Below are 12,928 nucleotides of genomic sequence, written 5' to 3'. Positions count from 1 at the left end.
GAAGGAAGGATAGAATACCGGTACATAGAATAAAAAGGAAGGATAGGATACATAGAACAAAAATAAGTGATGCATTTGAGGCACTCTTCTGAGGCACCCTGCCCCCCAAAAGAGATGGGAAGGATCAAACTTCAGCTGTGCACAACATTAATTTTTTACTTCAGGAAAACAAAATCCACAAGACATTCCGGGCATTTCCAGATTATCACTATTTTCAGGTGGGACCCAGTTGCAGAATTCTAGTTGACTAGGAGTGGTGCAACAAGCTAGCTTTCCCAAAAGACTGGACTTTCTGCAATGAGGGTTGTGAGAGGGAAAAGCGCTAGAGTGTGTGGGGTAACACTTGCTTCAACACATTCTCTAACCTCTCCACAAACCAATCAGAACGAAATGTTCAGTAATCAGGTGATCTGGAAGCACCCCATGTGAACAAGTGCTATTTCTCTATAGTTTTTAAAAATAAATGTTTCACTAATTAAAGAGAAAGAATGGGATAAGGAATAAAGCAAGGCTTCCATCCAAGTCAGTCGCTAAAACAGTACCTGTGCCATTTTGCATCTCATTCATGAGGCACATGCTTTTCTGTGGGAAAATTGGGAAATTGATGATTCAACAGAAAAAAGGGGCGTATTAGGGATTGTGCTTGCTAATATCCTTGCTAATATCCTTGCTAATATCAGACTGTACAGTCATACCTTGGGTTACAGATGCTTCAGGTTGCACGTTTTCATGTTACGGATGCGCCGAAACTCAGAAGTACTGGAATGGGTTACTTCTGGGTTTTGGCAATCACACACGTGCAGAAGCACTAAAATTGCATTTTGCGCATGTGCAGAAGTGCCGAATCGCAGTCCACACATGTGCAGACACAACGCTGTGGGTTGCGAACGTGCCTCCCACACGGATCACGTTCACAACCCGAGCGTCCACTGTATACAAACAAGACGAAAACACCAGTGGCTGATGTATGTTCTACAACCCTCGCACAGCCAGCCAGTTAACTATCCCAAAGAATGTGTGAATTGATGTCATAGTGACAGACACCCTACAACCAACTTTGTCAAGTGAATGTATGCATGGCATTTGAAATAGGAGGCCAGCCAAACACTCCATGCTGCACCACTGGCACACAGAAGGTTCACAGAAAGGTTTTCCAAACTGTAGTGCTTGGTATCTCTCTCACACAGATAGAATTGCAACATACAGTGAAGCTTATTGTTGTGCCACAGATCAAGGCAAAGAGTGCACCATTACGTTTGTTCTTGGCTCCCTTGATGGCTTAACTCAGATTTCCCACAAAGCAGTGAGAGACTTGAGATCTGAGCAGTTTCCCCAGTTCTTCAAACAGAGGTGGAATCCCTTTTGTGGAGGGATGTCACACCCTCCTGGAAGAGAGAAAAAGAGGGCATTTGTGTTACCCTCTAGGCTATCTGGGTGAATTTCAAAGCTCAAGTGTAAAACCGAGGGAAGTAAAATGTTAATCCCAGCTCACCAACACTCCACAGTCCTGGAAACACAGCTTGCTATTGTATTTTCTTCAGAGGACTAAGGAGTTCTAACTTCAAAGCCATCTTATACTTCAGAGAATGACCCACTACCCATAGTGCGGCTGGTGTGTTTCAAACCCAACCTATAAAACCTAAACCAAGGGAATCAAAAGTTATATTCCATGCAGGCACTAGATGCAGAAGATATACTTATGCAGATGCCTTTCCATTTCTACTGAGGAACTGCAGCTCCTAATAGTTTTGCTACTACGCTAGGCTATGAATATCCATGGGATCAGGCTGCAACATACAGGGTGCATTCAGATGTGGGGAATACAGTGGTACCTCGGGTTACATACACTTCAGGTTACATGCACCTCAGGTTACAGACTCCGCTAACCCAGAAATAGTACCTTGGGTTAGGAACTTTGCTTCAGGCTGAGAACAGAAATAGTGCTCTGGTGGCACGGCAGCAGGAGGCCCCATTAGCTAAAGTGGTGCTTCAGGTTAAGAACAGTTTCAGGTTAAGAACGGACCTCTGGAAAGAATTAAGTATTTAACCCGAGATACCACTGTATTGCATTAGTTTCCCTGGCTATGATGCTAGAGCTCCTGTCCCATTTTCTAATGTTCTTTTTGACCAATATACCAGCAAGGACTGCCTCTCCCCATATGAACCTACCTGGACCCCGAGATCATAATCCAAGGCCCTTCTAAGGAACATAACAGACTGTCTTCTGTTGGCAGCTTGCTGATGGAGAACATTATAAGGTGATGGATTATAGCCAGAAAAAACTTGCCTATCAAAATCACTCTAGAGATACGAGTGGACAGGGTGGCAACACAAGAACAGGCCTTTTCTGCAGTGGCTGCAGTTTGTGGAATGCTACCCCTAGGGAGGTTCAGGGGCCCCTTTCATTATACACCTTTAGACGATAGACAAAAATGTTCCTCTTCAACCAGGCCTTTGGCTGATTATCTTCCAATACCCTTTTAAACGTGTTGTGGGAAGAGGGGTTATTTGTTTGGTCTGTTCTGGTTTGTATTATTTGTGTGTGTTTGTTATCTTGCATTTTTGTGTTGTGAACCACCCTGGGATCTACAAATGAAGAGTGGCATACAAATTTAAATAATAATAAAACCAGTTGGTGTGGTGTGACAACAACATTGAACAATTCCCCCACTCTTCTTGCACATGCGTGCTTCCATTCCCTCATGATAACAGCAGGAAAGAACCGTTCGCCAGTATGGAGCCCCAAGTTTTATCACTTTAATCCTGCAATTCTGAGGATTATGGAGGCTGCAAACAGGTGTTTTTTTTTCCTGGAGTCAAGTAACATGGAAATGTTACACAAAACATGTGCTATGTTCCATTAGATTTCTTGGAAGTGGCTTTTATGCCATGTGGAAGTTGAAATATAATGTGGAATTTAACACTTGGGGAAGCTTTGGGAAAATGGAATAAACTGCTATCTGAATGCAGCCAGAATCATCTGTACTCTGAGCATTCTAACTTGCAGGGAGTGGGGAGATTCCTTGCCCTTGGCTTGCTGACAAGTGGCTTTGCAGAAGACTGCTCAAATCCTTTCTGCTCACTATTTCACACCTTTACTTATGTCTAAAAATAACATTGCACGGAAGGGGTTTGTTTTGCTGTTTTGCATAGTGAATGAAAACAACAAGATGACATTTAGGAGATATTGTGCAGGTGGTGGGGATTCAATCCAGATATTCAACAATGCTCAGACCCAACGCTTTCATAGAGATAGTAAAAGATCATTCCCTCCCCCACACACAAACATTCATAGGGGTGTGGATGATGGGGCTTAGAGTATGATTCACCCCGATGTTGTGGGTTTCTGCCCCCTCCCTCCCTTAATATGACAGGCTGGTGCAAACAGGGAAGTAAAATTAATGAAACACATCAAAACCCTATTGAAAAGAAAATCAAGCAGCATTACCCTATAGAGAGCTGCGATTCAGCCTGAGTCATACTTCTCAACTAGACCTTCATATTGCAGAATAGCTTCAGCACCCCAAGTTCCCTCCAAGCCTTTAAGGCAACCAGCATCCTACACTTAAGTATTCAACAGCTTCAGCTAATCAACCCTTTCTTGGCTCTCCTCCCAGCTCTGTCACTGCACCTCCATTCTGATTTTCTGACTTGTAATAGCCTTCATTTAATTCTAAGGCTAGATTTGCACACTCTATGGCTTGCGACAGCCTTCATTATTCCAGCCTTGCCCCCACTGCACTCCAACTTTACCATAGAATTACTGCCCCACTTTGGGAAAGGGCTGTGGTTCCATGATGTGAATTGCAACCTGCAAGAGGCTCCTTCAATGCCTGAAAACTCCAGTTAAAAGAGCACAGGAAAGCCTGGGCAGGGAAGATCTCTGGAGGCTGGACACACCAACAATAGGACTGAGGCTCTCAAAAGGCTGCTCCATATTATCTTTTTGTATTGTGCACAGATTACTGCTTTCCCTCCTCTATCCTCCCTGCACAGTGAGTGGTGTTAGGTAGGACTGAGCTACGCCATGCAAAGCACCATGGCTGCCCGTTACCTTGAATTCACACCAGGCAACAGAAACAGCTAAAAAGTCCTCTTCCTGCACTTTTAGAGGGAGCAGAGATTTATTTTTTTAGCTGCTGAAAAAAATCATGTTGTAACGCTTCTCTTCCCTGAGCTCTATTAAAGGCAGGCACTCCTAAGGCACGGTAAATGCAGCACACAGGTCTGAGATCACAGATGGGGAACCTGCAGCTCTCCAAATATAACACCCATCAGCTGAAGCTGGCATGACCAATGGACAGGGATGGTGGATGCTGAAAGCCAGCAACACCTAGTGGAGGTTCCTCTCGAGCAAGGCACACTCGGAAAGGAAATGGGAAGGGAGGCAACAGGAGGAACAAAAACCATTTTTACCCCAGCGACAATTCACTAGCAGATGGGAGTTTCCCCCAAATGAGGTTGTGCTTTCCCCCCACCTGTCAGGAGACTGGCAAAAAGTCAAGACAGGATTGCCTTGCCGCTAATGGGGAGGGGGAGAACAGGGTGTGCTTCCATCTGCTACAGCCATTTGGCAGCCCTGATTACCAACTGTGTCAGACTGCAGGGGTTCTGCACAGCTACCCATAGGAGGAGTCCCTGGTGTCAGCTGCTCGGAGGGGGGAGGGAAGAGAAAGAGAACGGGGAGATCTCTGGGGAGTGCGGAAAACACCATGCAAAGACACACACACACACCAGGATCCTATGCAAGAGTACTACGAAGTAATCCCAATGAGCTTAATTGGATTTACTTCCAGGTAAACTTGCAAAGGATTGCAGTCTTAAACCTTTTGGGGCGAGGTGAGGGGTGAAATTCTCTTCAATAGCTACTTGTGGCTGCTGCCTCTAAGCCCCCTCCCCAAATCTTTGAATAAAGAAAGATGGGAGGACATTGACTCTAACATGCTTCGTGGGGGACACAGAAAACAGAACGCCACTTGGAAATAAAAAGCTTTGCTATATAAACACTACACACACACACACTTCCATTTCCTCCTCCACAACACACGCCCGCCCTCCTCTTCTAGATTGCTTAACGCGGATTCCTACAGAACTCTCACAACTAGGGGAGTTAAGGAGTAGGAAAATGTCATGTCAGTCCTGCCTACCCCGCTCCCCCCCCCCTTTAACGCATTCTAAAGGGAGACGTGGATTTTCTAATCGATGCGACTCTGAATAATGTGCGGCGGGGAGAGGTGAGTGTTAATTCCTCTCTGTGTGTGCGCGCGCGTCCGCCACACTAGAACATAAGGGGCGGCAGCGGAGAGACAGCCCAGCGTGGTTTGGGGCATGGGATGGGTGTGGAAGGCACATTCCGCTGCCTGCACGGGTGCATCGAAGCAGCGGAACAAGTTACACAAGCGTGCCCTTTCTCCTACTTTCTCTCACTCCCACCGAACCTCACCTGCTGGCGCGCTATGCGGCCATGGCCCCCAACTTGTCCCCCCCCTTCTTCTGGCATGCCCACTAACGCAAGCCCTTCCCGACTCGCCAGAATCACCCGGCGTCCGGTCCTGCTGCCCTTGACCCACCCACGCAGCGTGGGCGGGGAGTCTCCTTCCGCCGCTCCCGCGCACGAAGCCCACCCCCCTCCTCCTCCTCGGCCGATCTCCGCAGTGGCAAGCAGAACATTCCTCCAGGCGCCCCGCTTTGCAACACCCATTGCCAAACCCTTAGAAAGACCTCCTCGGCGGGGCGGGCCGGGAAGAGGACCTGCGGTGGGAAGGAGGGGGCGGCCGGGCACGCTCTCCCCGTCCTGCCGCGCCCCTCGGAGGCGACCGATTAGCTGGCATTTTTCGAGCTCCCCCGCTCTCCCTCCTCCTCCTCCTGCATCCGTCCGTCTGGCTTCCAGCAGTCCATTTGTCAGCGCCAAGCAGGCGCCCCCGCCCCGCCAAGCAGCGAGGAGGGGCCCAGCCAACCCGCCCCCCCCCCACGCCGCCGTTTTCAAATTAAAACGCCTAAACGGTCGTCGTCGGTGACACACAGACCCAGTATTGTGCTCCCGACCCGGTAAATAATCAGGTTACTGTGCTAAAAGCCCAGGAGGCTGCACAAACACACCACGCAAGCAGGCTACAGGTTCGCATCTGGCATTCTGAACTGCATAGACCGCCTCTCGCGCTTGCAAACTTGCTTGCCATCTTCCCCTGGTTTTTCTTTTCTTTTTAAAGAAATACTGAATACACTCCCCCCAAGAGAGCGGGATCGGGGCCCCATGTGCAAGAAAGGCGCTGCCCGGGAAGCGTGCGCGCCCTGGCTGCGCGCCCGCTCAACCCCGCGCGCCTTTTACTACGGATTGGCCAAGAGGTCGAGACTTTCGTTTTCTTTTACTCCCCTTCCGCGCCCCCGCGATCCGCTGAATGAGTCTTTCTCTCACACTCCCCTCAACGGGCGAAATTGCTTCAGGAATTCAGCCCTCCTTCCAGCGCCTCCCACCCCCCGCCCGGCCTCTAACCACCACCTTTGCTAACAGAGGAGTGTTGTAATGTTGGGGGTGTATTCCTGAAACGGCGATTCAGGAAGATAAGCCTGTCAGGCGCGGTTACACCGCCTGCCAACATTTCTGCATGCAACAGAGTAGTGGTGGAAGGATTTCTCCTTTTTTAAGTTCAGTTTCAACATCGCGGGGGAAGAGAGAGATAAAAGGCTGGGAAACAAGATATTCTGCACTCTTCTTTTTTTTAAGGCAGCCTATGAGCAAACCCACAGAGCAACCATGTTACAGTTGTAAGCAAAACAAATACCCCACCATCAACAGGCACGCAGCTTTATTATAGCTACAGACAAGACGCCGACTATAATCGTTAATGGATTTCCGCAAACGCCCCGTTGCTCCGCACAAGAACACTCTTAAAAGAAAAAGCAGCAAAACCAACCAACTGACCTCAAGGAGATCCCCGGATTTTCCATCGCTAAATTATAGGCGGACAAACTGTTGCTTTTATTATGCACTTTGTGCAGCCGGTTTGCATTACGAACCTCCCTGTGATCTCCGTATGAAGGGCGGCGGACAAATTCAATGGAGGAATGAAAATCAACTCTGAAACACTCTCCCACCCCGCTTCCTAGGGGCTGCGCGAGAAACCGGCCAGACGGAGGATCTTTCCGAGCCCGATCTCTTCCCGGCGCCTCGCGATTCCCATGCAAAGCGGCGGCTCCGCTCCGCCCCACCCAAATCTGCCTTCCTGCTCCATCTCCTCCCAAGTTTGCTTCCTGCGGACCGAGCGCACCACGAGCGGGCATGGAAAATATGTTTGCAACACTTTTCCATCCTCTGCCTGTTCCCCCAGTCAGGCTGCCGGGGGGGGGGCTGGCGTCCCCCTCGCCAGGCCCCGAGGGCGAAAAGCGGGAGAAGGAGAGATCCGTAGGATCTGGCTTACTTTGGGCGCCCGTCTGTAAGAAAGCAGGCGGCGAGATCGCCGCGCCGGGTTTCTTTCCGAGAGCGGCGGGCTCCGGCCCCCGAGAACCCACCCAGCCGCTCCAAGCGTGGCGGCTTCGGCTTGCTCGCAGCGTCCGCACCCGGATCCGCGACGGCTTTGCGCGGCGCCGGAGACCAAGGCGGCTTCGCAGCTGCCTTTCCTCCGCCTCCAGCCAACCCGCCTTTCCCAGACTGGGAAAACCCCCTGGATTTCCAAGGGAGGGAGGGAGGGAGGAGGAGATCTGAAAGGGGTGGGGTGGGGGAGAGCCCTGGGAAGCTCGATTCCGGATCCTGCCGGTCTCTCGCTCTTCCCGAAGTTTGGAGCGAGCCGGGATCCACCCCGGAGTGGCGGGAAACGGCCCCAGCCCAGACTGCGGGGATTCTGACAACTCGGCGCGCTTAGGGCGCAGACACGAACCTGCGGGAAGGCGGCTCCTCGGCGCGGTCTCCGCGCTGCCTCTTCGCCCCTTTTTTAAATCCAGCGTTTTGCGAGTCGAGTCCCTCCTGCTCCGAGCGGCGCGAGCTTAAGAAAATGCTCGTCATGGCAACGCCACTGCCTAGCCCGGCCAGACTCGCGCCCCCCGCCCGCCCTTCTCCAAAGGGGGAGGGACTCTCTTAAGGTGGAGCAGGCGAAGCCCGGACGCCTCGGAGCTTTTTAAGGGGGAGGAAGGGAGATGCGGCTCCCTGAAGATCGCTGGAGGGTTTTTGCTCGCGCGCGCGACTCTCCCCGCCCCCCCCCACCCGCATGTAGGGAGACAGATAAAACTCTGAGCAGGAGCAATGGAGGGCTAGGGAGGAATGGGGAGAATCGGAGATGCCGGGCTGGTTTGCTTTTTTTCTTTCTTTTAATTGCACGCTGCTGCAGGCAATTATTAAACACCGCTGCTTTGGAAGAAAAGGCAGCTTTTAGAACAAAGTATCTCTCGATTGCGGCTGCTTTCTTTCCGCCCACCATGTTCCTTTCTCCCAGACCAACTTAACCAGTAAACAAAATATCTATATAATGATCGCAAGGACATAACACAAAAGTGCATAGCTACTTTATTATTTCCGCAAGGCTTTGCAAACAGTGATGGGGTTCTTAGAACTACTCTTGCATCGTAAAGTAGATCAGCCACCTGCGACGTCTAGACTTTGACCCGATTGCCATAGAGCACCTATCAGCCAGATATCCATGGGTCCTATTTGGAACAGACCCATTGAAATTAATAGACATTTACTGGCTCATATCCATTAATTTTAATGGCCCTAATCTAAGTAGGACTGAGTAGGAGGCAGAGACGTGTTTTTTGTTTCCATTTTGTAGACAATTTTTTAAACCGTTGAATAGTACAGAAATGTAATATCCTAATCAAATAGATTTGAGTTGGGTTGCACTTCTAAATAATGATTCTATGTTTTGAAAGTTACAGAAACTTTTATCCTTTCTATTAATGGGGGGGGGGGCAAAGGAGGTCCCTGCATTCTTCCCTCTCAGAGTGATACAATTACAGTGATACCTTGGTTCTCAAACTTAATCCATTCCGGGACTCTGTTTGACTCCTGAAACCGAAGACCAAGGCACGCCTTCTGATCGGCTGCAGGAGCTTCCTGCACTCAATCGAAAGCTGTGGAAGCCACGTTGGATATTCTGCTTCCGAAAAACGTTCGCAAACCAGAACACTTATTTCTGGGTTTGCAGTGTTTGGGAGCTGATTTGTTCGACAACTAAGCCGCTTGGGAACCAAGGCACCACTATAATTATTCTTGCTTGCCTAGGCTCATTACCTAGGACTGCTACTGTGCAAAAAGCAGAAGTGGCTTTCTGGTTAAGGTGGAACCTCTATAATAGCTGCTAGGTAAGTGGGTCGCTGTTGCTTACTGGGAGGGAGATGGGAAGAGCGGAAGGCTGTGGGGAGGCTGGCACAGTGAAACTGCACTAGCAGAGCCAATCTGGTACTCCTGCTGGTGCATTTGCACCACGCTGACCTCCCCTCCACCTTGCCCCTCCATCCAGTCTACTCACTTGCTGGGCAGCTAGCCCCACCCAACTCACTTGTAGAGAGATCACTACAGCAGATCCTATGGGGGGGGGGAACTTGGGCTTGGGAAACGAATGCAGCCCTCCAGGCCTATCTATGTGGCTTTTTGGAGTCTTTCGCAGGCCACACCCCTCTCCACAAGCTGCACCAGCCACACCTTCCTTGAGTGCTTTTGCCTGGCTGGAAGTATGGTGATGCCTCTTCCTTTTCAGGATAGATGTGTGTGCATGCGTATAGACCACATAACTGGAATGTGGACTGTTGAACAAAGAAAAGATTTGCATCCCATGCTCCACCCACACTTGCCTCTAGCCACACCCACCACTACTATGCAGAGTCTCTAGAAGGTTATCCATGAGGGAATAATGCCCTTGAGCTGAACGAGGTTTCCTCACCCAGTAAAAGGCAAGTTCCTTCTTTTCCACCCCATGAGTCATAACCCCAAGAGCCTTCTATCTTTCCTTATGCACCACCACAAACTCTTAGACTGAAAGCACTCCCCCCACCCCAGACCATCCTTAAATTATGGGTTATAAATTGTGGGTTGCAAGCATTCAGGGTGCAAAGGCCTCTTGACCAGGCACCAGAAACTCAGTAGGGATGGAATCTGTATAACCTCCTATAGGAGGGATTTCCAACGGGCCCACAAGGATTACAGCTAGAAAATGCACGTGAAGCACTTTGAACACTTGAAAGCACTGTACAAATGTTAGGTTTCTTCTTATCCTCTCCCTCTTTTAGCCCCCTAAAATTTCCTTTAGTTGGCCACCCTTCTCCTGAAGTATATTATAACCATGGGGTTAGGGAGAATTCTCCTGATAGGGATTTACTTAAAAAACAATGCACAACTGCTACTTGCCTGATTATCCTCCTAACTAGTGTGGCCTTAGGGTCCCACAGATCATCATCATTGCTGCCCTGCCTTCTCTCTCTCACACACACACATGCAGATATCTCTCCACAAAAGGGGGTGAGTGGTAGGGCTTCTACAAGTCAACTAAAATGCACTACCACCCAGGTAGGAACAGCTCTCTAGTTCCTCCTCAGCCTATATGCACCATCGGTGCTCATGGCTCAGATGGTGGTGGGTACCATGACTCAGGGTCAGAGCTCATTGGAATGCCCAGAGCAACAGTCTGCCAAGGTGGAGCTTGTGCTGAGCTTTACAGCTGAGTAAGATCAGGGACTCTCAAAGCCACTTTTGCCTGAGACATTAGGGTGTGCCTGGGCACACCCAGCACGCTCTGTATGCATGCCTATTTTTAAAATGGGCCTTGTGAGTTTGAAATCTAGAAGTCACCAGTGCATGGAATACAGTAGCCAAGTCAGCTCTGTCCTAAAGGCACCTTAGCTGGAGAACCAGCAGGAGTTGGAGACAGGCAGGAAATCCCACATGTTCCACTCCCCTTCTGCTCCATTAACAGAGCAATTTAAAGTCCTTGTCTGCCATCCTGGAGTAGGTTTAGATGGGGCGGAGGGGTCCCTCCACCCAGCTTCTGCTGGCAGAGAAGCTCTACTAGCAATGAGGGAGCCCCACTGGCTGGAAAGGGGCACTCCACAGGGGGGTTACTTCCACAGAAGCCAGTGAACCACCATGACACCTTTTGAGGGCAGGTTGAGGGCAGATCTGAGGAAGATAGCTCAGTTGGTAGAGTAGGAGACTTTTCATCTGAGGATCATGGGTTCGAGCCTGTCAGGAGTGCATGCAGGAGCCAGGTCCTGTGACTGGTAGGGCTTCGCAGGACTGGGGCTTTCCTTAGTTTGTTCTGAAGAGGCAAGGTGCGGCCACACCTGTGAGGCCAATTGGTAACTCACAGCACCTGGTAGCAAGAGCTGGGAAGGGATATAAGGTCAGCATTTCCCTTTGGCTCTTTGCCACAGCAACACACTTCCTGCCTTGCTGCGTTTGGCTTCTTGACTCCTTGATTTCTGATCCTCGGACCTTTGGCTCCTGATTTCCTGACCCTCTGACCCTTGGCTTCCTGACTCCTGGCTTCCAGACTCCCATTCCTGCTCCCACCCCGCCGTCTTGCCCCCGGTCCCGACGTCCTTGGCCGGGACTTCAACCATCTGTAAACTGGACCGTTACAGAGCCTCACATTGGACAGAAGATTCCTGCATTGCAAGGAGTTGGACTAGAGGACCCTGGTGGTCCCCTCTAACTCTACAATTCTATGATTCTGCCACCACATAACAGCAATAGGCATGATCCTGGCCTCTTACTTTGCTGGCAATTGGTGCTGCACAGAGGCATTGTTTTGCTCCATCCCCCCTTCCTCCCTGACTGGTTCAAAAGGTGGTGTTGTAGGCAAGTGGCAGTGGCTACACTGCTCCCTCAAGCCCCACCACTGCTAGCCAGGGGGTTGGGTTATAGCCAGCAGTAGCTAAGGATTTGCCCTTTCATGACACCTAAAGTCAGATGCCTGAGACTGTCGCCTCACTCTGCCTAATGGTAGAGCCAGATTAGCTGAGTATATTACATTAGATCAGTCACTTGCTAGTTCACTATATTTAACATACTAGAACTTCCAGTTGAGATACGGTATTTCCTGAAAGGTGAATACGAAGATTTCCATGGGAAATAATGGGAAACTTTGGGAAATATTACTTTCCCGAGTAGTGGTCCATGAGGTGGGGCCCTCCTAGCACCAGTATTCTTGTAGCTTGCTTGGAGGGTGTGTGTGTGGAGGTATGGTGGTAGCAAGGTTGGGGCTGCATGGTCACCTCAGTGGGAGGGTCAGATTACTTCTGCTCAGCCCTGACCTCACCACTGCCCTGCACATCCCCAGGTAAGCTCTAGTGATGCTGGTGTTGGGAGTATGGCTCCGCCCACAACACATGGGCCACATTTGTACTTTATGCATCAATAGACTCCATTTTAAGCACCATTTGGTGGAAAGGTAGAATCAGTGGCACAGTAGAGCAAAAAGGGGGGCATGGGTTAGGGCAGGGTAGAAGTGCAACTTAATTTTATCTGCCAAAATGCCAGGGGAAATGGCATCAGCTGCTGGAGCACTCGGGTAACTGGGGGGCATATTATGAAAGACACCTGAAACCCAGCTTTTGCTTAGAAGACTGGTAGCCTGTACCTGAGATTCTGTACATATATTTTTTCATTCTCCATGTTTCTCTTGCTGCTGCCACTAACCTCAGTCCTCAAGTCAACTTTTTGCCTGGTCTCTTCCCAATTGTCTCAAAACTTCCTTATCAAAAATATTTGTTGCTCCATCCACTTTTGCCTCTTGACCTTTGCACCTCTGGCACATGGCCCTTGGGCTGAAAAATATTCCCTGTGGTCAGTACCATTTTTCTAGAAAAAGAGGTGCCAGAACTCACCATGAACACCTGCCTTGTTCTCTTAGAATGCCAATGTCCCCCGTCTGTGAGGTGCTGGAATCCATCTGAGAAGTGCTGGGACTGAGTTCTGCCTGAAAAAAGCCCTGCCTGTTGT

General features: G+C 49.9%; 1 protein-coding gene across 10 annotated transcripts in view; it reads right to left on the bottom strand.

Moving 5' to 3' along the window:
- Window positions 1-8,029, bottom strand: part of ATP2B4 (ATPase plasma membrane Ca2+ transporting 4) — a 161,063-nt gene extending 153,034 nt beyond the window's left edge. For 5 of the 10 annotated variants that reach the window (XM_053393168.1, XM_053393167.1, XM_053393165.1 and 2 more), the window contains exon 1: window positions 7,875-8,028. The gene's annotated coding sequence lies outside the window, so the exon portion shown is untranslated. Of the gene's footprint in view, window positions 1-6,922; window positions 6,946-7,017; window positions 7,172-7,418; window positions 7,643-7,874 lie in introns of those variants that run through there. The other 5 variants (XM_053393175.1, XM_053393174.1, XM_053393166.1 and 2 more) reach the window with 4 other exon arrangements.
- Between the last annotated feature and the right edge of the window lie 4,899 nt (window positions 8,030-12,928).

This window comes from Podarcis raffonei, chromosome 6, assembly GCF_027172205.1.
Source record: "Podarcis raffonei isolate rPodRaf1 chromosome 6, rPodRaf1.pri, whole genome shotgun sequence".
Classification (NCBI taxonomy): Eukaryota; Metazoa; Chordata; class Lepidosauria; order Squamata; family Lacertidae; genus Podarcis; species Podarcis raffonei.
Note: the sequence above shows the minus strand (reverse complement) of the source record. Positions and strands in the feature narration are given on the sequence as shown.